At 46.1% G+C, this 25,089-nt stretch overlaps 1 protein-coding gene and 1 pseudogene across 4 annotated transcripts in view; both read right to left on the reverse strand.

Annotated features, from left to right (window-relative positions):
- LHFPL2 (LHFPL tetraspan subfamily member 2) overlaps positions 1-25,089 on the reverse strand; it is a 153,289-nt gene that overhangs the window by 52,697 nt on the left and 75,503 nt on the right. The gene's annotated exons all lie outside the window — the stretch shown is intronic.
- LOC116149675 (ATP synthase subunit a-like) lies at positions 12,051-20,641 on the reverse strand (annotated as a pseudogene).

Below are 25,089 nucleotides of genomic sequence, written 5' to 3' on the forward strand. Positions count from 1 at the left end.
GGCCCCGCTGCCGTGGCAACCCCACGCTGGTTGGAATCCACCCACCTGGCCACACCCTGGCCCCCAACGGCCTCCTCCATTGACCTGTCTGGGATAGTTAGAAATGTGCAAGGCATTTTGCCCCTCAAAAATATTTATTCATGAGGAAAAAGATCTATTTTTAGGTGTCAACTGCCAGCCCATCCTGGCTCACCGGGTCCCTCTCCTCCCACTTGCCCAATTAGAAAGATCATATTGTTTCCTGGCATACAACTCCAAGGGCACTGAACACAGGCAGGGGACCCGAAGAGGGCTCCAAGAACAGCTCTCAGTGAATGGAAACAAGATGATTTCTGCTCAAAGCAATTTCCTCAGCACCCACCCTTTCCTCCCACCACGGACCCCATGCTGAAGGGACGCCAAGGCCATGTGGAAGTAACAGAACACCAACATTTGCAAGACATATTTTTTTTTTTTATCCTCAAAATACAGCAGGAGGAAGGGGAAGCCAGTTGGTTAACTCTCCTTTTCTCCCACCCAAGTTGAAAGCTTAATAGTCTAATCCCAATTTCCCAGATGACAGAGAGATGAAGCCAAGCTCTTCCTGTACGGAGGAGTGCGCAGAAATAAGCAAGGAGGATGTAAGAGTCCAAAGCTTCTGACCTAGCTATGTTCTCAGATTCTGACTTTTGGGTGGGATCCTGGAAATGACCACGAACACGATTTATCTTATCATCTTGCTGTACTACAGGGATGGCAAGTATGGCAGGCCGTTTCCCTTTGCTTTGCTCACAGTGGATAGTACTAATTTATCACAGTGCTTTTCCTCACTAAGCCTAGATAATTGCCTTAGAATTCTTTTCAACAGAGCCCCTCATCGTGCATAATCTCAGACCCCCACCCTTGAACTTCTCAATCAGGATGCGCATTTGAACAGGACCCCAGGTGATTCAAATGCTCGCTGACATCTGAGAAATGCTGGTGCAAGCTGGACCTGATGTAGATCCACAAAGTGAGGTGTACTTGCTACTCTTAGTCTGTTTTCTTGGGGCTTCCAACCTCTAGATCCCCATTTCTATTCCAACTTCTCCAAAAGTTTCAAAAACTGAAGGCTTATATACAGCAGGTGATCCATTAAACTTTTCAAAAATTAATGGCAAACATTCAAAGACTGGAAGACAATGTGAAAACTCAAGATTTCTGGCTTTTCTTTTAGGGAAAAAAAATCAGTATACCTAGCAATACTGGACTTACATGTCTACATGACAACAGATGACTGGAGTTAAGTCGTAGCTGTTCTCTTTGAGGCAGGGCATGGATTCTCCAATTTGCCCCAGTCTCCACTACTCCATAGTGTCTCACAGTACAGCTTACAGTAAAGCGGTACAGCAGCCTGTTTTACTCCGGCATGTGTGACTGCCTACCATGCAGTCTATGGTAGTCTGCCATCATGGAGACTATGTCTCCAAACTCAGCAAGAACTGTTGCCCGTGATACCCACCTTTGTATTCAACTCTCTGCACTAATTCTGAAGGTAAGCAACCGCACCTGTAACAGCACAGGTTCCCTCTCCCCCTATGATCCCTGCACTGGGGTGAGAAGCACCTGCAGTGTGAGCTGCCTCTTCACCTAGTTCCCATTCTGCTTCAGGTCCACAGGGTGCTGAGGTCTGCAACCACCCACTGTAAATCCTCTGCACTGTCTGGTGCCGAGCACCGAGCCCTCACCAGGACACACAATCCTGTCTTCAAGCTAGTTCACATGCGAGCTCTGCCACTCAACAGCAGAGTGAGGGGCAAGCCACTAACACCTCCTTCCTCTTCCCGCCAGCTTATTTCCTCATCTGTGAACCAAGGAGAAGCACTTAACTCAGTATTCCACTGAATTACCGCGGGAAACAAGATTGCTTGCAAAGTGCTTAGCGCAGTGCCTCGCCTACGTATGTCCTCAATAAAAGTGGTTATTTGTATCATTATACACAGTTGGTGCTGGACAAAGATTTGTTAACTGTCCTATCACCCTTGACCACCCCATCCCGCAGAGAGATTATGGCTTCCACACCCTCTGCACTGTCACCTAGTGGAGGAGTGAAGTGTTGCAGCCCCGGGGGGCTCATGTTCAGACAGGTGGCCGACACCAGCAACTGATGATGTGGGCCTGTGGGATGGACGGAGGCCGACCTAAACCCACGCAGCCATGCCTGGCATTTTCCTTTCTCCCCTTTCTCAGCTTCCACACAAACCAGCTACACGTTTTGCTTTTTTTTTTTTTTAAAGTTATTAGCATTTCCATATGCCTCCCTTTGAAGTTAATAAGGTATATTTAAAAATTCCATTCCAACCCACACAAAGCTCTCCCTTCTCTGATCCCACACTGCATGGTGAGCACCACACAGTCCAGCATTTAAGGCTCTTTCCATATTTCACATAGGCCGTGGGACTCTCCAGAAAAACTCAAAGGTCACCAGCACAGTGCATGGCAAATAGGAGGTGTTTTTAAAAGTACACACACCTACACATATGTCCATACACAACAGTGTCCTCCTTTTAGGAAAAACAGATTTTTTGTTTTGCATCTATTTCGTACCAGCAAAGCACTAAGCAAGTAACAAACATAACACATGCCATGCCCCTCAGTATCCATCCCCTCATTTGCTAAGAGACATGTTTCATGTTAACTGAACTATGAAATGGAACTCACCCAGTTTTCTCTGGTAATGTTTGAACCATACACTGTAAAATAAATGAAAAGGGACTGAACTGGGTCACCGTCTTGTTTCCTTAAAAAGGGACTGTCTGAGCTGCAACATTTTATCTGCCGACGCTGCAAAATTGATAGAAGAAACATGTGTCTTTTCAAAAACAATGCAATTTTCCATGTAAGTTCCCCTTTTCGGTTCTAAAATATCAGTCACTGATTTCAACAGGCCACAGACCTTGGCCTCAGCCGTCCTTTTTAGGAGCAGCGATGGCCTCCCATCCACAGCCGGAAGAATGCAGAGGGCCAGGTGGCTACTCATGGGAACTGGCTGGGAAGAGAACCACCCTGTCCATTTATAGTCTTCTGGGGATGAGGAGGAAGTGGAGGTGTTTGGGGTCATGCCTGGCACCTGTGGTCCACGGCATTTATTCCAACATCCTGCTGCCGCTGCTGCCCAGTAACCTACCTTGACTCGTAAGTGGCACGTCAAAGCAGCAACAAAATTCACCGTTTTAACAGCAGCCCTTGATGACGGCCCCCCCTCCGTGGGGCAGACAGTGGTCTTTTTGAAGCAGCTCTCTGGGACTGATTTGCAACGATCGGCTTGTCTGAAGAAACCACACAGCCCTGCAAGGCAGACGCTACCTTGCTATGGGGACCCGGGAGGTTGACATCCCACCTTCCTGGCCTTTGACAACAGGGAAAACCCAATGTCTGGGATTTCCCTGTGTCTTTGGTGAAGGAACAATGCTGACCTCTAGCAATGCCAGAGGACACCATGAAAGCCTTTTTGAGTGGAGCCTGAGGTCTCCACGAGGGAAAATGGCCTGAATGTTAGCACGGAGAACAAAGGAACAGAAAATCCTGGACCTCCTACGGAGAGGAAGTGTGTCCCTGGATTAACTGCTCAAGGTACCACCAGTGGGGCCCAGCCCTACCTCCCCATCATCCATCGCCCCTTCACCCCAGACCCGCTGGCTCTCAGGACAGACTCTAAATCAGCTGCTTTGAAAGAAGTCGTCTAGCAGGCCCTCTCAGCTGGCCAGTAGCGAGGGTGGGGAGGTGACAGATTTGGGGAACTAGAGGGAGGGGGAGGGAGTGGGCGAGCATCTTCCAAGTATTTGCTGCGAGCAAAACACAGACGCTCTGACTGGAGGCCCAAGGCCTTGCGGCGCTTCCTGTGCGGTTTCTCACCCCTCCTGAACGAGCGCAGGCATTAGGTGCGTGAGCTGCTGAAGGGGGTTACAAAGCTCCCACGTCAAACACGACTGCTGCTCGTGGCCGCCGTTTCATTTACTGCCACGTGGTGAACATGCTGTGTCGCGCTCACGGCTGAGCCAGCCGCGAAGTCCCCGGAAAAGGAGGTGGAGGTCCTTACCATACACTCCTGCGGTGTCACCAGCCTGGCACCTGATAAATCAGTGACTGAAACAGATCCTGATCCTCCAGTGACCAGGGATCCAATAACACTCAAAAGCAGAGAGAAACATAAAAAATAAACTCAAAAATAAGACTGTGCTGCAAAATCCACACAAAAGAGAACTTACAGTTCAGACTTGCATCACAGAAAAATGGTAACAATTAAAGCAGACACCGAGTACCTGTGGCCTTACTTAAGTGAAGGCAGTCATTGGCTTGTACATACCTAGCCTACTGAGGGCAGGAACCAGAACCACTGAGGTTAAGTTAAACTTAAAAAAAAAAAAAAAAAAAAGGAAAAAGAAAAGCAGCATACCCATCTAAAAATGTATCTGTAATAAACTCACAGACACAGAAAACAAAATTATGGCTACTAAAGGGGAAAGTGGCGAGGGGGATAAATTAGGAGCTTGGGATTAACAGATACACACAACTATATATAAAATAGATAAACAACAAGGTCCTTGCTGTATAGCACAGGGAACTATATTTAACATCTTGTAACAACTTACAATGGAAAAGAATCTGAAAAAGAATAGATATATATACATATATATAACTGAATCACTTTGCTGTACATCTGAAACTAACACAGCATTGCAAATCAACTATACTTCAATTTATAAAAAGGAAAAAATGTATTTCTATAGAAGTAATAGCGTTAGAATGCTTTTAATTTGAATTATGACAAGGCTCCACTTTAAGAGGGTAGCCATTTGTAATTCTAAAATCCTTAAGTAACAAAATTTAATAGGTCTGTGACCTTTGGATGTTTAAAAAAAAAAAAACTATTGTAGTTAAGCTTTTGTCCAACTACCTCCACATCCTTCGGAAATAAATCCTTCAGCATTGTGTGATGGCTCCGATTTGCCACCAGGGACCTCTCATTCCCCTAGAGCGTGCTTCCTCCAGCAGGGTTCCCAGGGAGGCTCGGGTTTCTGAATGGGAAATGCTGCTGTGGCCCCGGCAGGACAGTCAAACACACCCAGTTTCACAGAGCTGCCAAACCCCTGTGCCTCTGTGGAGTCGACCAGCAGACGGCACTTGTGAATTGCTTCCTGGGACATCCAGGAGTCGCCCTGCTGGGCTCCTCCCTGCTGCGGCTGCTCTGTGTCCTGGGAGCTTGGAGCTCCAGCCCAGCAGGGTTGCCACATGTGCCCACGGGTGACCCTCCCACCTGTCCTTCAAGGTCTAGCTCAATGCCATCTCTTCCAGGAAGCCTTCCCTTTAGGCATTTGCCTCACCTGAGCGGGGCCTGGGCTCAGCAATGGCCCAGGCCCCTCAAAGGTACAGCACTTCCTAGTGCAGGGTGAGTTAAGAACACGACATTTCTCCCCAACTGGACAGTCCACACGTTAGTTCCGAATCCTTGTCACATCCCCACAGGGCTGCACACTCTGCACCTGCTCAGGAAGCATCTCCGGAACCTCCATAGAGCTCTGGCCGGCCTGCAGGGAGGGCAGGTGTGCCCACAGGCCTCCCTGGGACAGGTGCTGGACAGGTGCTTCCGCCGAGGCGCTCTGAGTTCCCCACCTTTCTCACTGGCCCTCCGAGAGGGCAGAGCGCGGCCGGATGGTCGTGCCCTCAGCCCTGTCCCTGAGAGACAGCTCTCAGTCCCCAGGCCTGGCCTCCCAGGTGTAGGGGGATAAGGGGAGGTACAGCTCTTTTCCCAGGCCCACCTTGGCCCCCCCGGGCAAGTCCCCAGAGCACAGGTAGCACAGGGAGGCCATACAGGGGCTGAAAAAAGAGCCTTTCCTTGGCCAGTCAGGTCCCCTTCAGGTACACACAGAAGGGGGCCTAAAGGAGACAGGGAGATCTGCACTGTGACAACCAGCACAAAATATCACGACTATCAGGCAAGCCCACAAGCACTGTGGTATGTGCACTCAGGGCCAAGAAGGTGACTCGGGGAGGCAGCAGGAAGAGTCTGCCTTGGCCCTGATAGTTGGAGGCACGCCTGGGCCAGGTGGGAGGGGCGGGCTGCAAGCACCCTCTTCGCTGGCTGTCCACAGCCCACTGACCTGGGAGCAGGGTCGGGGTCCGAGGGCGGCTTGGGAAAACCACTGGTCAGCCACCCGCACCAGGGTAGCGAAAACAAAGAGACGGCTGACTCGCTAACAGTCTCTGGTCCTCAGTTCTGTCCAGCCCCTTGGGTGTTTCCCTTTCGGGCAGAAAGCAGCTCCCTTACTCCAAGTGCCCAGGCTGGGGGCGCGCCACCTCCCGGACAGCTGCAGACAGGGAGCTCCATGAAGGCAGGGGCTGCATGCTTCTCCCTCGCTCAACGCCACATCCTCACACAGCGCCTGGTGCACACAGCACGCGTCCAGTAACTACCTGCTGGCTGACTCCTCAGGAGGTAAGACAGAGCTCTTTGGTTTGGAGTCATCAGAGGTAGCACATTGCGAACACCATGCACAAAGAGCAAATCACTGTCCCCATTCCTAGATTTATACAGAGGGGCAGAGTGGTCATATAGTCTCCAAATCAAAACCCATAGACCCCCTCTCATAACTTAGCTGGGAAAACCTCGGCTGTGACTGCTGTCAATAGGACAAATGCATATCGCACCAGTCTCTCCTTTTCCATGGGTTTCCCATCCTGTGGTTTGTCACCCACAGTCAACCATGGCCTGAAAACACTACATGGAAAATTCAAGAAATAAAACAGTTCACAAGTTTTAAATCACACGCCGTTCTGAGTAGCAGGATGAAATCTTGCAACGTCCCCTTGAATCGCCCCCTTGTCCAGCATGCCCCGCCCATTAGTCAGCAGTGGCCCTGGTCTTGGTTGTCAGAGTGCCCGTCCCAGTATCGAAGTGCTTGTGCTCAAGTAACCCTTATTTTACTGAGCAGTGGCCCCAGAGGCGAGAGCAGTGAAGCTGGAAACTGGGATCTGCCAAAGAGAAGCCGTAAAAGGCTTGCTTTAAGGGAAAAAGTGAAAGTTCTCGACTTAATAAGGAAAGAAAAAAAATCACATACTGAGGTTGCTAAGACTCAGTAAGAATGAATCTTCTATCCTTGAAATTGTTAAGGAGAAAGAAATTCATGCTAGTTTTGCTGTCACACCTCAAACTGCAAAACTTACAGACAGCGCGTGACAAGTGCTTAGTTAAGAAGAAAAAGGCATTAAATCTGTACCATGAGATGTTCTGAGCGAGACAGAAACTACGCTCATGTAACTTTTTGTACAACATATTGTTATAACTGCTCTATTTTATTACTAGTTATTGTTGTTAATCTCTTCCTGTGCCTAGTTTGTAAATTAAACTTTATCATGGGCATGTGTGTATAGGGAAAATCACAGGACATACAGGGTTTGGTGCCACCCAAGATTTCAGGCATCCACTGGAGGTCTTGGAACTGTGTCCCTGTGGATAAGAGGGGCTACTCATATTTGTCTGAATTTTCAAGTCACCGATCTGTGCAGATGCAGTGAGGATCCACAGCTCTGCTGACGACAGCAGTTTTAAAACGACTCATTCCAGTAAGGTCAGGCCACCTTGGTGGGGAAGTTGGGCCAAGGGCAGAAAAGTGTGCCAGTAAGTCCTGGGCCATTACACACACATACACACACAAACAGGACACAAAACCAAAAACAGTGAACTGAAGTGCCTGTTTCGACAGGCGTTATACTGCATCTGAGTCTGCTTTTTAGTAACTTGGTCAGACTCTAAGCTTTCCTCTCTCTTTTCTTTTCTAAAAGAAAACATTTCCTAACCAAAATATGGAATTCATCTGCATTGTAATCCCTCGTGGAGCACAGACTCATTTCCTCTTGATCTGTGTTTCACTTACTCCTACTCACTCTTGTTTCTCATGGACAATGACTGGAAACACTCTCCGGTAAGAATTCCAACTGCCCTCTTCGAGACAGATGTTTTGGGAACTGCTGACAAGCTGCCTGTCACTGTGAGGCTGACCCCACACCCAGAAAACCACTCAGGTCCAAACTGTGCGTGCTTCTCAGGCCCAGCTCGACCAGGATCTGCGCGCCCTGAGGGATCCGTTACATCAGATCAGACAGACACCTGTTACGAGGCAACTTGTTCTCGTCCCCTTAACCAATGCCTCCCCCATCAGGAGGCCACATCTAAGGCCCCGTCTCAGCAAAGTCATCCTCGTCTGCCACTGCACCACGAGTGGGACTTCTCGGCTGTGTTTCTGTAAAGATCTGGTATGGCCAAATCTTTCAATGAACACATTACTTTCAGGAAGGGAGCAAGGCACTTGGGAAAGAAAAATGAACTTTTGTAAGCCACCAGGGCCCTGTTCATAAATGTCTGCTCGGCAGATGGGGCCCTCATGGCTTGGGAGAGTTATTTGCTCAGTACCTCCTAAGCACCCACACAAGTTCATGTTTCTCCTGGAGCGCCTCGCTCGCTCCGCAAGAGGAATGCGCTAAGAGCTTTAGTCTTGTTTAAAATTGGTGTGATGCGTGGAGGCAGATCATTCAAGCCACCTGGATGTGCTGCGAAATAGTTTCTCCAACCGTTCCAGGTTTTCCAAATGCACCTATAAAAACAAAACTAAACGCCTGTTAAATTCACTCTTTAGGGAACCTACTTTGCTCCAACAGAGTCAACTGACAGGAGAGAAGTCTCAGCAGAACCTAACAACACACTCACTTGAACCCCCTGATTATTAGCAGGAATAAGGAACAGGTCCACACACATATGACAGGGCATCTCACAGGTGAAGAGCAGACCTGCGCCAAGACCACCCTCGCCCAGCCTCTGCTAAGGGTGAGCTGGAGAAGCCGAGGCACAATCCGAGAAAACACCCAATGTTTAAAAACTGAAAACCTGGGCAAAGGTTACTCCCATCTGCCTTAGCAATGCTACCTGCTGCTGTGGCTTCAAGAGGTCTAATTTCTCCTGCCCCAATAAAACGCTGGAGTGACCATGAGCCACTGAATCCCAAGACAAACACACACTCCCAGAACTGCACACGTCTGCTTAGGACTAGTACGCGCTGTTCCGGTTAGACTGCTGGCTCCTGTTCCCTACCAGTGAGGATCACTGACATGCAACACGAAATTTCAGCTTTATATGGAGCAATCTTGTGAGTGGATTGATCATAAAGTTGTAGCTATGACAAGAAAGACAACTTTCAAACTAGGTATCCTTAGGTACTCCACCTACCAAAACCACAGGGAGGAAAACACACACAGATAAAAATTAAAAATGGGGCTGCTAACGGAGAGAGACACTGTAGCAGAACATTTAAGGACATAAAGTCTAGCCCAAGGGGCCCCTCCCCAGCTCCATAACTGTATCAGCTGTGTGACCTTGGGCAGATTACCCCATCTGTGAGCCTCAGTTTCCCCATGTGTGAAATGGGGATAAGGACAGAACCTGTGTTTCCTAGCACGGACGATGCATCCGAGGCACGGTGCTCAGCAAAGGGAAAGCTCTCAGGAAGGATAGCTTTTATCACGTGACTCTCACTGACCTCTGCCCCAGGGCCCGCTGGGCTTACTTAAAGATAACACAATCTGGTCGAGTCACCTGCACAGATGACCAGAGCTGGCCTGTTGTTCCCCTTGCCACTCAGAGGTCACAGTCTCCACGTTCTGTTTATACTAAGAGTTTCCTGGTGACATAGCAGTTACCCAGAAACATCTATCTGTTTAGTTCTTTGCTTTCTGCTGCTTCCAAATGTCTGTGGATCGATCTATGTGAATCCCAGAAACGTAATCGTTACTTGCTTGGCTAAAGAGGCTTCTCCTTCTATTTGTTTTTACTAGAAGTCAGTCCTCTGAACCTGCGGTTTGCAAACTTTCTTCTGCCCATAGAGCACTACCTATCAGAGAGAACCTGACAAGCAACCCCAGTGCTGTATGTGAAAGGGATCAAAGCAGACAGTGCTATTAAAAAGGAAGAGGCTGACGAGGGCCACCACGCTCCCGACGTGACCATCACCTCTCGGTAGCCCTGAAAACGGCCCCAGGAACTGCAGCACTCTGTGGGACATGCTCAGAAAAGCCCTGATCTACACAGCTCTCCCTACTAGGACCTCATGGCCCACAAACGCCACATGGCCTGAATGCGAAGGGTCTCACTGCGGGGCCCGCTCTCCAGCTCCCAGCTTCGCTGGTGACAACAAAGTCAGAGACCACAAACCACAACCCCACCCTTACTAACTGTCCCTACCATGGCTGCGGTCCATGCAGACACACAAGCCTTATCTTCTTTGTTCTACTGACAAACTGAGATAATCAACCCCCAAAAGAAACGCCCTGGGACCACCGTGTCCACACGGCTGCACCAACCACTGTGGATGATGTGCGCTGGCACTGTTACTGGCTTCCATGGGAGTCAAGCCCCAGTCACAGGTTTTGTGTACCCAGTGGGCCATGACACATAAACCAGGGTTGATCTAATCTAACATAAACTCCAAACAACTTTCAAATACTTTTCAACAAAAATGACATTCCCATGGCAGACCACACAAACACACACACACACACACACACACACACACACACACACACACTCCTTACAGGGCATGTGATGTGTGGGCACAAGTTTTCACACGTATGAGACGTAACAGGAGGGACGAAAAGTGAGAGAGAAATTTGGAGGAGGGGATCTGAACCCTGGGGCAGCTGGAGAAAGTCATGAGCTGAGAAAGCACAGAGGCTGGGACGCAGGCCCCCCTCCCTTGCTTCGCGGCGGCTCGGGGACGCCTGACAGAGATTGAACTGTGGGAAGGCCAGGGGTGGGGGGCCTTGTTCAGGGTGGTCTGAGGGAGACCAGCCAGAAGTGATGGGGCTGCAGCCAACAACGAAAGGTCCCAACCAATCGTGCGGAGAGTATTTCCTCCCGGAGAAAGCCGCTCCACCTCCCCAGGGGACGTTGGAAGACTCCCAGCCTGAGTCATTCGGAAACAGATTCTACAAAGCGCTGCGGCGTTTCCCAGGGGAACCATCGGGCCATGATGGAGGGAAAGGCTTCAGGACCAAGTGGTCCCTTCCAGCTCCAGCTCCCAGGTTTCTCAGGTCCTTCTGCTTCTTCCTAGCTCGTGGCGGCCAGCGTGGCCATGGCCTGACTGCTTGACTGTCACGATCCTCCATTCGGAGCCTTTTAAGGTCTGGGCGTAGCTATGGACGGGCTCTGCCTGAGGCCTCACGGCTGCGGCCCCAACATCGGTGTCCACAGCTCCCCCGGCCCCCGGGAGCCAAGAGGATGGTGGGGGTGATGCCTAAGCACGCAGTGCGGCCAGGACCACCACCGACAGGCCTCAGCAAAGGGCAGTGCCCAGGCTTCTTACCTTTCCCCATCTCACAGGGCCTGTTGACCCTGGGCCCCTGTGAAAGCAGCTAATCAGATTTGCTCCACAGAGCCCAGCATGATTAAACCTGCCCTATGACGGGGACACTGGCAAGATCGCACATCCTTGCAGCCGGTCGGCAGGTGGTGCAGAAATATGCTGAATCTAATTATTAAGCTGAAAGGACGAGCCCTCAGTGACACTGGTCACCTGCAGAGACAGCTGTTGGACAGCCCTCGGAACACGTCGCTGAGAGCGGGTGGGAGCACGACAGCTTCTCCGTCAGTTAGCTCCTCTGACCTTCCCGGGGCAGCGACAGCAGGACCACGTGGGCCCGCTCCTTCTGTGATGAGGTGCCGCTTTCTGGTGCTGCGAATCACATGCCAGACACATTAGGTTCTTGTTAACCGTTCCTGTGACTCACATTTCTAGAAAATCCCTGTCCAGAAATTTAGCTTTAAGCCAGAAAAGCTACATAGAAAGTATCTGAGTAGATAAACAGCCATCTTTTTTCTGTCTTGTTTCAAAGTTTTTTTCGGGTGCACTGCTGACGTTAATGTGTCTGTTAACTATGGTTGTGTAACAAAGCTCCTCATTCAGCAGCTTAAATCAACAGTGATTTATGACTTCTCACGATTCCGTGGGTTGCCTGGGCTCATTCACGCACTGCTCTCAGTAGGGTCAGCTGTGCTGAAGGCCGTCAGAGGCGTCCGTCGCACGCCTGGCAGTTAAAGGCTGCTTGTTGATGGGGACACCTCGGCTCTCCTCCACGGGCCTCTCGCCCGCTTGTAGGCGAGGCCGGCCTGCTCACACGGCGGTCAGAGGGCAGAGCCCCAACAGGGCGAAAGCAGAAGCCGCCAGACCTCGAGAGACCTGGGCTCTGGAACTCGTGTGACACTTGGGCTGCATCTGTCCCTCCAAGTCAGAAGGCCAGCCCAGATTCAACAGGTAAGAAAAGAAGGCTCCAGTTCTGGAGGGGAAGCTCTGAAAAGGATCTGCGACCCTTTAAATCCACCACGTCGGCATCTTCCTCACTGTGTCAGTGACGTGAGCTCTGGGAGACGGCTGCAGGTGCTTTCAGATCAAAGGGGTCCCAGGACAAGTGCTGAATCTTATATCCCACCCTTGAAAAGACACTGTTACACATTAGTATGTTAAAGCCTCTGAGAAGTTCTGCAGTAAAAATAAATCCTATTTAACTTTGTTTAATGATGAACAATTATGTTTATAGATGCCAAGGAGGACCACTTTCCTGTAACAACATTTTGGAAAGTGCGGTCATGAATCCTGGATTTTGAGAACAATTCTAGTTCAGCATACTTTGGCTTGATGTCTTTTCAAACATCCCAGAAATGTCCCAAGTGTCTAAAATACCCTCTAGTATGTGAGACACACACTACTGCGAGTCCTGGGTTGAGGTTATAAAACTAAAGGTCACCAGTTATCTTCCAGGTAATCAGACATGGAGAAACTTCTACTCAAAATCATCTTGATTAACCCTAGAAAACTTTCCTCAAAGTTGTAGGCACGAAGGTTTCGGGTCTTCATCTGTAGATGTAATATTTTAAAACATTAACAAAAGCCTTGATTCCTAGAGCATGAATGCTAGGGTTTGCTCTAATTGGCTGTCACAAGCCTAAAACTCAGGGAAAACAGCATTGCCCATGTTCCCCCACAAGGGGTTGACAGGCTATTCAAGAACTACTCTCCTTCTGATCTACGGGCCCCCAGTCTGTACCCTCCCATACAATCTTCTGCTCACTCAGAAAGAAAAAGCTCATCCATCCTCAAAACCAGGCTTTGCACAGTTTTCAATAGCTATGGCATAGAAATAATTAATCCAATACTCTGGCCATGAGACTATGATGGTCCTAGCAGTGGGTGAAGATTCATGTGGGCAAGGCCAGGCCAAATCAAGATTTAGGGCTGTGAGGACGAGAGCACTCACAAGACCTGGAACAAGAGCAGACTTCTCAAATTCAAGGACAGGCTCCCATCACAGCCCCTGCACCCAGAGGAGAGTGCCCGCACACAGTGATGCACACTGCAAACTGGATGCTAAATCCAAGACTCGGAAAATATCCCATTTACTTATGTTTTCTTCTCTTGCACTGGGGAGAATGACTGACAAGGGGAAGAGAGAAAGATCTATGCATCTGATTGCGGGATCAGTTTCCTAGAATTGATAATTCATACCTTCATTCGTTAAAGGACAAATGATGCACTCAGAGACACACAGCAGTCAGGGGCCAATTTGCTAAATCAGACTCAGAACATCCTAATATGTCTTTCTTTGGCATCAAATACTTTTAAGTCTTTATCTTTTGCTCTGAAATCATCAGGGAAACATCTCCTGGAAGCCTGAATGCAGTTTCAAAGGCTGGAATAGAAATGAATCTACAGAAGAATGGGGAATTCCATGGGAAAAAACTCTCCATGAATGATAAAAGAGGAAGTGGAAATTCCTAAGGGAGAAAGACTTGTGAGCACACTGGTCAGTCTAAGATATAAACAAGGTGACTGTTTAGGGGAATTCTACAGCAAAGCCATTTGGAGAGCCTTTTTGAGAGTGGATGAACTACGTGCAATTTTTAACTTAAGCAGCCAGAGGCCAGTCAGTCCAAGATTTGGTGAGATAATAATTGAACCAACTTTCCTTGGAGTTTCTAGAGGTGTGTCTGGGAAACACTTTCAGCTCCTGCTCCTAATTCACCCTGAGGAACGTCCCCAGGACCTGCACACCACGTTGAGTTCTCTTCCCCTCTCCCAAGACAGCTACTCCATCGGAAACAAAAGACAATGATGACAACTAACTGGATTTAACTGCTTAACGTAATATGAGGGAAAAACAAAAGCCTATTACTCTGTTCCTCTCCTCAACCCACACAGCGCAGGATTCTAACAGGAGGCGTGCTCCTCAAGCACAGCCAGAACTCCAGCACACTAATGCTTGCAAGACAAACAGCATGGAAAAGGGAGGGGATTAGGAAAAAATAAGCACAACCAATTCTATACACTGTTAAACATAGCTGGGTATTTCCAAAAATGTAGAGCTCTTTAGAATGAATGGAATGATAGAAAATACATGGAAAATAGAGGATACATAATAATTTTTTGTGCATTAATAGACCATCTGCATGAAGCATGTCAATTTCCCTTCAGCAAGGCATCCATTAGCCATACAGGGATCGCTTATCAGTCACTTAGCACAAAATGTAGGTTTCACTACCAAAAGATTGCATCGATGAGATTTTGAATGCCACACAGGGTCTCTAAGCTCCACTCATCATCCTGCACCTAAGTTGTTTGTTTCTACCATGGCAGGATGTTTGATGGGAACGTGGTCATGAGCCAAGGGGAATGCTTGGCCATAAGTGGTACACATATATTGACACTAGTGGAGAGATGGGCACAGGCAGGGTGAGGCCCTCAGGACTTCCACCGGCTGACTTCTGCCTGCCTGCCCGCACAACCTCACTGCATCCTGTATTTCAGTCATACCAACCACTCATGGCTGCCTGACCACACTCTGCACTTTCGGGCCCCCGCCTTTGTCCTCGCCTGTCTCCGCCTGGGCTGACATTCTCCTCCTTCAAGCCTGAGTGAAACCTAGCCATCTTAAAGCCTCAACTCAAATGTCACAGCTCTGAGATGCCTCCCAAACAGCAGAATTCATTGCTCCTTCCTCTGTCCCCCACGTAATCAGTTTATCACAGTAGCATCTACTTCTCTGTCTCATGGCTGGACTAGAGGCTTTTTAAGGACAGGAACACTCTCCTGTTGTCCTGCCATCACAAAATAGGCCTAAATAATTTGACATCTGATAGCTTCAAGATCTTACCCCCTCATCCCCTAAATGACACCAGTAGAACAGTCAACAGGATATTAGGATGGATTTTCCATGTTAAGATGTGTCATCGAGACTGCTGTACAACAAAAAAGAACAAACGTGGATAGAGGATTCTTCTTAAGGTCCACTAGCAGCACTGGATTCCACCTTCTTTCCTTCCCCAGGAATTTCCCCAAGTAATGAAGGTGGCTCTGTTCACATTTGGCTGGCCACAGATTTCCGTCACATTTTTGTTTTCTTCCAGATCTGAGTGCCTGGAAAAAATATCGTAATTTCCTTGTGGGCCTAGTAATAAATCTGTAGGCTGATTAGCACTGAGGAAACCTCAGCCCCACAAGGAGCCCGCACAATCCAGCTGTTCCACTAGTTACAATAATGGCTTATGAACCCTCGTGACTGAGTCACAACATGTCATTTTAGGAACAATAGCTAGACAGCTCTCAGAGGTTCTCTCCATATCCTCCTTTCCCTGTTTTAGGATCAGGGGCAAATTCTCAGTATCTTTTAAATTCACTCCGACATCTATCAGGCACTGATGAGATTCAAGTACATTCTACTAACGATTTCTGAACGCTCTTTGCTTCTGAGCATCTGAGATGTCTCTCTCAAGTGAACTTATCTATCTGTGTTAAAAATGGTAAAGCAGCACACTCAGCAGGCACTGCCGCTGCCCCAGCCAGACTCCCTGACCCCCCATTTCCGCACATACTTGTGGCAAGCACTCAGGATCTCTACCTCCACTCTTTTTGGCTCCAGGAAAGAACAGATCTTAAGTGCTGGCCTCAGAAGAGCCATCAATGATGAATCTGAGTTGGAAGAGACATATCCCAGCATGCTGGCCCCTCAGATGGGAGGATTCAGAAGAACGTTTCTTAGAATTCACCAGGGATTCAGCCACCTTCTCAAGTGCACCCGGTTACTGGCTCTCTTCTCCCCGATTCACACGCCTATTCCCTTGACGATGCTTTCCAGGATTACCTCCCAAGCAACCTACTTGTGCTGGACTCCTTGTCACAGGATCTGCTTCGGGGGAACCTAGCCTAAGAAAAGTACCAACAATGAAGCAACTTGATACCATCAGGGGAAGGCAAGGCCCAGGGGACATCTCACAGTCAGGTGCAGTGAATATTCACGGTAAATAAAACATTGTTATGGCATGTTCGTGCTGAAGAACCTTTCTGTGCCTTGGTCATAAGGAGCCTGACAGCCTCAGGAAGCAAACTGAGCTGTCCTAAATCTCTGGAAATTAGTGTATTGTAAGTGTTCTAAAGACAGACTGGATTTCAGGGGATGTTTCCAGCTTCCATGGTATTAAATTTCCTTTTATCCTTCCCAGCACCATATTTCCAATAAGCTCTGAAAAAAAAAAACGTAGCCCTGGGGAAGGATATTTTGCTATCTTAATAAAGTCTTTCAATCCTTAGGAGACAATTCACTGTATTTTCATTCTCAAAAATATTAATTTTACTCCCTCAAAGAATCTTGTAAAAATATTTGTATTTCTTGCCTGAGTTCCCTGGGAGGTGAAGTTGAAAAAATTAGCTAATAAAGGATAATTTCAATATTACAAAAAAAACCCCAATACATTTGGAATATGGAAATAATTAAGACCCAAAGAATAATTTCAAGCCCTCAAATCAAAATGAGAGTAATGCCCAGGACCTCTCATTTGACTAATATGTACTAGATATTATTCAACATGTATCCTGCTTTAAACCAAGCAAGTAGGTGAAGAATTCAAGTTTCTACAAAAGGTAAATTAATGGATGAGGATTTACTTTATGCAAAGAATTAATAAATATCCCATTACAATTCCATGTTCTGCAAAATGTCAATTTTATCTTAGAGAAACCTGATTTACTTATTTTTAAAGACTATACCTTCAGGGAGTGAAGCCTGGACTAGGGCGGGAGGAAAAGGGATGTGGATGAAGGGACGTGAAGAAGGCAGAGCTGACAGGACTTCACATAACTCATGGGATGTGGGCAATGCGTGAAAAGCAGGGTCTCAAGATGCTGCCCACATGTCAGGTGTGGTGGATGAAGTGGAGGAGAAGTGAGATCTTGTTACCAGGAGAGGGGATCCAGGCTGCAGGGCCAGTCAGGGAAAGGGAAGAGGTTCATCTGGGGGCACACTGCTGCAGAAGTGCCGGTGAGACACCAGGGGAAGACCCGCCACAGGCAGCTGGCTGCGTGGGCCTGCAGCCCAGAGGGGAGGTCCGGTCTGGGGAGGTCTGGCCTGTGGGCGGCAGCTGAAGGCATGGGGTAGGCCTGATCATTTGGAGAATGCAAGGAGATGAAGGGGAGAAGGGGGTCAAAGGCTACCTAGAAACAGTACTGAGCAGCAGGCAAGAAAAGTCTTCTCAGGCAAGCAGCCTGAGAAGAAATATGAGGAGAAAAGAAGCTGACAAGGATCACTTCCAGGGGTCAATGAACACTTTTTTGAGCCCACGTGCTGCGTTTATTGTCATCATTCTGTCAGTGGGAGTTACACCATATCTGCCTGGACAGGCAGGGGGACACAGAAGAAGAGGGTAGGACGCAGGGTGGTGACAGGGTACCCCTGAGGTCCAGGTGAGGGAGGACGGGGTGCTCGCTGGGAGAGCTGACTTTCCACATGCTGAAAGTCTCAACCAACAAGTCACATCCAGACTTCTGAATGTGTTCTCTTTGACATTTCCACACCTGATTTTCACTCAAATATAGGACAATCTGGCACACAATTGATTATTACCAAGAAGACAGGACAGTATGCACAAAGTTACGCATTCCAATAAATCCTTCTAGGAAAATGGGACAAGATCGTAAATGTCACAGCTGTCATAAATGACAATTTCACCCGAAAAGGACATACACAATCACAAAAGAGAAAAAACAAATGACTGTTCTATTTATGAAAAACACAGAATTTCATCAGTAATAAAAACAGTAAAAACTAAACTAAGATGCCATTCTCACTTCCCAAACTGGTTCATCCATAGGCTAGGCTTGTTCCTAGCAGTGGAATTAAAAGTAGTGCTGTAATGAGTATTGTGTTTAGATTATTTGTTTGAGATGCTCATGGTAGAGGCAGGAGGAGGACAATTTCTAGGTCAAAGAGGAGAAATGTGATCGCCACTAAGAAAAATTTTATCAAGAAAGGTATGTGTGATGACTAGAGGGTCAAATCCACCTTCACAAGGACTTGTTTTCTCTGAAAATAGTTCATTGGGAAGTCAGAATGCGATGAATACAAGTAGTGACGTTAGCGCTATGTTTGTGGACAATACCAGTGTGACTTTTTTTTTTTTTCAGATTATACCAAAGCTAACTTACTAGAAGTCAACTGGACTCTTTAATACTAAAAGAATAAGAACCTTATCAAGAAATGGAGACATAAAGGAACAGTCACACGACATCTATGAAATATCAGTATCAAGTGGCAGCTTCAAACCCAAAATGATGATTGGATGCAAAGTGAAATTTTGAATTGACTCAAGAAGCAGACGATGAGGAAAGCGGCGCCGACAATCACATGCAGGCAGTGGAGGCCGTGGCTGTGGAGGACGCCGGCCCACATACAGCATCTGAGAGCAGGGTGGGTGTTTCCTAATACTCTGAAGCCTACGGTAAGGTAACGTGAAGTAAACTCTGCGGGCAACTGTAATACAAAGGGCTTGAAGTAGATGCATGTGATTACCTTCTATGAGGCTGTGACGGGCTCGGGTAACGGATACTCAGAGGCTAACAGGACAGAGGTATTAAGCAGCAGCACTTCTAATGGATTTAGAGGGCAGATGCCTGTTAGCGGTCAGCATCGCCCAGTGCAGGTGTGGGAACAAGGCTTGAACGATAAAAGGCCCAGAAGAAGCCGGTAAAAGAGGACTTCTGAAATAATGAGAGTCATTCCATAACAAAGTCCTTTTTGAACAATTTAGGGGCGTGGGGACTTTGAAAGTGCCCTCTTGGACGACATCTCATAAACACCGATATATTGTTAAGGTATTGGCTAGTAGGCCTAGTGACAGTGGTAACGCTGAACTCAAGTAGAACCGTGTAACTAGACCAGGGGTTATTAACAGGGCTGAGAGGGCTCCGGTAAAGGGTTAGGGGCTTGGATTTGCTGTATGATATGCATGGGTTTGGTGGGTCATTATCATAGTGTTAAAAATCAGGTAGGTAAAGGCTCACTAGTAATGTAGTCACACAGAAATAGGGCCACTGCAAATTCAAGAATAGAAGTAAAATAAGAGTAATGAATGCAGTAAGAGCTGGGGCAGGAATGATACTTATTAGTGCTCGAGTTGTTCCTTCAATTAAGTGAAAAGGTGACCTGCTGTAATATTAGCTGTTAATCATACAGCTAGAGCTACTGGTTGAATGAACAGGCTGACAGTTTTGAAAATTCCAAGCATGGGGATGAGGAGGATTCGCATTCCTTGTGGCAGAAAGTGAGCTAGTGATGCTTCTGTTTTACGGCAGAAACCAGTAATCACAGTTCCTGCATAAAGAGAAACTGCTATACCTAAATTTACTGAGAGTTGTGTGGTTGGCGTGAGTGTGGTAGGAGACCTAACAGGTTTGTTGGGCCAATAAATAGAGTGAGTGAGATGAGTGTTAGTGTTCATGTCTGTCCTTTGTGATCATAGATGGCCACTGTTTGTTTTGAGTTGAATTAATTATTGTTGAATAGAGATTATACGATTGCTAATTAGTCAGTTAGGTGCAGGAAATAGTATACTTGGAAATACAAAGATTAAAATTACAATAGGAAGTCCTATTAGTGTTGGGGTAATGAAAGAGGCAAATGAATTTTCGTTCATTTCATTTCTTAAGGGTTAGATTGTTTTTTGTGTTTTGTTTGATTTTAGTTCTGGAATTGAGGGGTAGGTATACTTTGATATTTTTAGTTGAAATATAATGAATGGAGCTAAAATTATTGATATAATAGTGATACATTATGTTGATGTGTCTAGTTGTGGTATATCATTAAGGAGAGGCTTAAACTCTCATTCTTCAACTTAAAAGGTTAGTGCTATTTCGCTTCTTAACGAATTTATAGTATAGATGTGGATCATTTCTGAAAATATTTTAGTGGCACTTATTGGAGCAAAATAGGTATATAGCTATGATTGGATCCACAAATTCCTAAGCACTGTCCGCAGTATGGACCTGGTCATGCTGATAGGAGCACTGTCCGGTTTAGGCGCCCTGGAGTAGCATCTGTTTTTAACCTAGTGAGGGGTCGGCTCATGAGTGCAAGACATCTTTGGATGAAACTGATATTTGGATTGTTATTTCTACAGGCACTACTACTCGATCAGACACTTCTCGTTGTCATAGTTCTCCTGGTTTTAGGCCAGATGTGTATTTTAAACAGCCAACAAGCTGGCTACTCTGATCTGGAATAATGAGGAGGAGTCCGTGAGAGCAGCTGAACACCTGACCACCACCCCAGGCTGACTGTGTCTTTCTAATCCATAGTCACTCCATGAATATTAGGGGAAAAAAATGGATTGAAATTCAACTGAATCAGGAATGCAGTTTGAGAAAGAAACAAGAAGAGAGAAACGAGGTGGTGAGGCAACAAGAGAGAAGCCAGCTCTTTCAGATTAGTCACGCTGGATTTCCGAAGTGGATTTTCAGTCATATTTGTCTTCATTAGCTGTGAGTTAATCACAGGAAGGGTCCATTTCCTAACACAACTTGGCTGTGTAGAGAGAATAATTTGGATCAAAATCAGGTACACTTACAAGTCCACCTGAACTTGCCAACTAGCTTTAAGAGTTTTTCACAGGCTGTTCTGGGCTGATAACATAAGGTACAGAGATTGGGGGCCAGTCCCACTCTTATAGGCTGCCTGGCCCCTATAACATGTGGTGAGGGGTTGGTCTGTGACTCCAGGGATCCTGGTGTCTGGAAGGACAGGACCTGTATGACTTCTGGTCCCCCCACAGGCCTGAGAGCATAAGAGAGGGAAATGATTACACTTTATTCTGGTTATTGAATTAAGCCAAAAGGAAATGTAGATTATATCAGTATTTAATTCAGAAGAAGTTAGCTTCTGTTAGAAAGCCATGACGAAATTTCAAAGAGTGGCCAGGGTGTTTATGGGGACAGGATCTCGGAACTTCAGAGCTATATACTTCCTTCTTTTGTAGTAAGCATGGATTGCTGTGGTTTGACATGGGAAATGATTACAAAAAAAAAAGAATATCAAATAGAAATGTATGCACCTACTATTAACAAGCTTCATATAAAAAGCATAAGTATACTTTGTGGTGACAATGAGACATGTCTACACTATCCCAGGGTATACTCATTCAGCAGGTCAGTTCATCCCCTTCCTTCCAAGGAACAATTTAAGGAGTAGACCATTAAAGTAGAAAAGCTTTGTATGTTAGGATCATGGCATTTCTTCATGCCGATTGGATGAACAAGAGAAGCACCAGTGGCCCCAGCTCCTGTCCAAAGCTAACCCCACAGGCACCTCCCCCTGCTGGGGACTGGGCTTCCCATCAGTTAGCTGCAGCCCTGCCCACCCTCCCCTCCCCAGTCCTCATCGTTTGCCAATGACACATTCCTACCTGGGCTCCTGGCCTCTGGCCAGCCTGTCACCTGTGGTGCCTCCTCAATGCTCAGCTTCACCTCTCTGCTTAAAAGAACTTTCCTGGCTTCCCAAACTACAAATGGGTTACATTCAGATGGTTGCTAGACTTATCATGGTGATCATTTCCTAATGTATTCAAAAGTCAACTCACTATGTTGTATACTTGAAATTAATGTAATATTGTATGTCAACTATATTTCAGTTTTTTAAAAAGTGAAGATTAAAAAAACATAAAAACAAAGTAGTTGAACCTAATTTTATCCTCACCAGCAGTATCTGAGAGTTCACGCTGTTCCACATTCTTGTCAAGACGTGCCATTATCAGACTTAAAAATGTCTGCTTATCAAAATGGGGTGAGGGCGTATCTGGCAGGGGGTTTGTACTTGCATTACTCATGCGGTTGAGCAATTTCTCATTTTACCGGTTCCTCGTGGCTCCTCCTCCTTATGAAGTGCCCTGCCACCCTTCTCCACTCCAGGATTTCTGTTCCCCTTGGTTGTCCATCCTCCTTACTGACTCGCAGGAATTCCTTACATATTCTCCACTGTGAATTTATGACTGTTTTATTAAATATTTTATCCTTTCACTCTCTACACTGCCTTTTGATAAACTTTATAACTTTAATGTAGCCAAAGTAATCAATTATTTCCTATGTGACTTATGCTCTTTGTTTCTTGGGTAAGAAATTAGTCTCTATCTCATGTTAATAAAGATATTTTAGGGAGGTAGTTATAGCTCAATGAGAGAGTGCATGCTTAGCATGCATGAGGTCCTGGGTTCAATTCCTAGCACCTCCATTTAAAAAAAAAATCTAAAAAAAAAAAGTTTTAAATATCAAAAAATTAATAAACAGCTCATACTTCCAAAAGTCATCTGTAAATGGAAGTTATACTTAAGCCCACATTCATGCCTCCATTTGTCCAACATTTACTGAGCACATAACATGTGTCAGGCACTGTGTTAGGCAGCCTATAAGGTACCTAAACCAAAGTTCTCTTCAGAGAATGCAACAGAACCAGCTCTACAGTCTAACCATCATTTATCCTCCATCCATTCAACCAATATCACTCAGCACCTACCATGCATCAGACATTGTACTGGGCAAAAAGGATAGAAAAGACTCAGACTGGCCCTCAGGAGGTTTACAGTCTACTAAGGGAAGCAACTTTTCATAGAAAGTGCCCCTGCTGGGAAGCATCCTCAGGACTCTCCTTCAGACAGGCACAGTGTCTAACCAGACTTCTTACCAGACAAAAGACAACCTGTCAACATGCAAACAACAAAAATGGAAAAAGAAAAAGAACTGCACTCACCTTAAGTCTTTGATGCATTTAATCACTTTGATTTGCTTTTGTTCAATCTTGTAAACCTCTGTCTTTATACTTTATTTGATCATTTTTCTATCCAGAGAGCACATATTTCATCCAATTTACCCTCAGTAAAAGGAGAAGGCTATTACACCCTTTCTTATTAAGTAGTTCCCATCTCTTATTAACTGCTTCCAAGCTGCTGGTAGAAATGAATTCTGTACTCTAATATGGAATTTAAAAACCTCAAGGTCATAACAGTGAAATTCTCTGCAAGGAAAAGCCACCTTTCTTGAGCTAAAGATCCTTTGTGAACCTTGATAATGGTTTCTATCTGGTATATAAATATCAATCCTGCTTAATTCCTGGATAGAGCTTACAACCCTGGAATGTAAACCCTCACTCAGTCTGGAAAAGAATGAGGAAGGCAAGGTATTTGCCACGTTTATTACACAAAGGAGTATGGGTGTCACAGATCAAGTACCTACACTTGAAGAATTCTGACAAGGAAGGTGGTTAGTGTTTGTTGGCACCAACTACACAGGAACAGAATCAGAGAAGTTAGGAAACCTCACTACCATCACTTTATGACACAGCCAGGACTCAAACCCAGACCAGCATGATTCTGAATCCAATACTCTTCTCCCACCTTAGAGTACACATGAGAGTCACCCAGGGCATGAATGTCAAACAAAATACTGATAACTTTAACTGTATTTTCTCCTCATGTTTCATACATACATGGGTTACAGCTAAATACGAAGCCAGTAATTATTCCCTTAGGAATACACCTCTGTATTCCTGGCACTGCAGTAAGAAGAGAGTACTATTCGCTATAGGTAATTAAAAGTCATTCTCTCCTGGATGACACGTCCTAACCCGATCTCCTGTGGCATGGCGAAATGTGACCTGGGGAACAAGGTATCTGCATCAAATGTCAGAGCCAACAGTCACCAAGGAAGCAGAATATCCAGCTGGAAAATAGTCTGGGGGTTCACATCCTGGTGGATGGCTGTGAGTGCCTCCCTTTGCACATTTTGTAAGAAAGCCGAAGGGAAGGACTGCAGCGAAGACATCTAGATGGAGCTTCAGCACCAGAAGTAAAAGCAAAAATAAACAAATGGGACCTAAGTAAACTTACAAGCTTTTGCACAGTAAAGGAAACCATAAACAAAACAAAAAGACAAACTATGGAATGGGAGAAAATATTTGCAAACGATGTGACTGACAATGGCTTGATTTCTAGAATATACAAAGAGCCTGTATAACTCAACAACAAAAAACCAAACAACCCAATCCAAAAGTGAGCAGAAGACCTAAACAGACGTTCCTCCAATGAAGACATAGAGATGGCCAACAGGCACCTGACTAAATGCTCAACATCACTAATTCTCAGAGAAATACAAATCAAAACTGTAACGAGGTATCACCTCACACCAGTCAGAATGGCCAACATTTAAAAGCCTATATACAATAAATGCTGGAGAGTAGAGAAAAGAGTAGAGAGTGGAGAGTGGAGAAAAGAGTAACCCTCCTACACTGTTGGTGGAAACCTAGTTTGGTGCAGCCATTATGGAAAACAGTATGGAGATTCCTCAAAAAACTGAAAATAGACTTAACCATATCATCCAGCAATCCCATTCCTGGGCATATATCCAGAAAATGGATATTTGAAAAGATACATGCATTCCAATGCTCACAGTAGCACTATTTACAATAGCCAGGACATGGAAACAACCTAAATGTCCATGGGCAGATGAACGGATAAAGAGGAGGTGGTATGCATATATGTGTATGTGTGTGTGTGTGTGTGTGTGTGTGTGTGTATATATATATATACACACACACACACATATATATATATATATGATGGAATACTACTCATAAAAGAATAAAAAGCCATAAAAAGAATAAAATAATGCCATTTGCAACAACATGGATGGACCTGGAGATGATCATTCTAAGTGAAGTAAG

The sequence above is a fragment of the Camelus dromedarius genome, chromosome 3 (assembly GCF_036321535.1).
Source record: "Camelus dromedarius isolate mCamDro1 chromosome 3, mCamDro1.pat, whole genome shotgun sequence".
NCBI lineage: Eukaryota > Metazoa > Chordata > Mammalia > Artiodactyla > Camelidae > Camelus > Camelus dromedarius.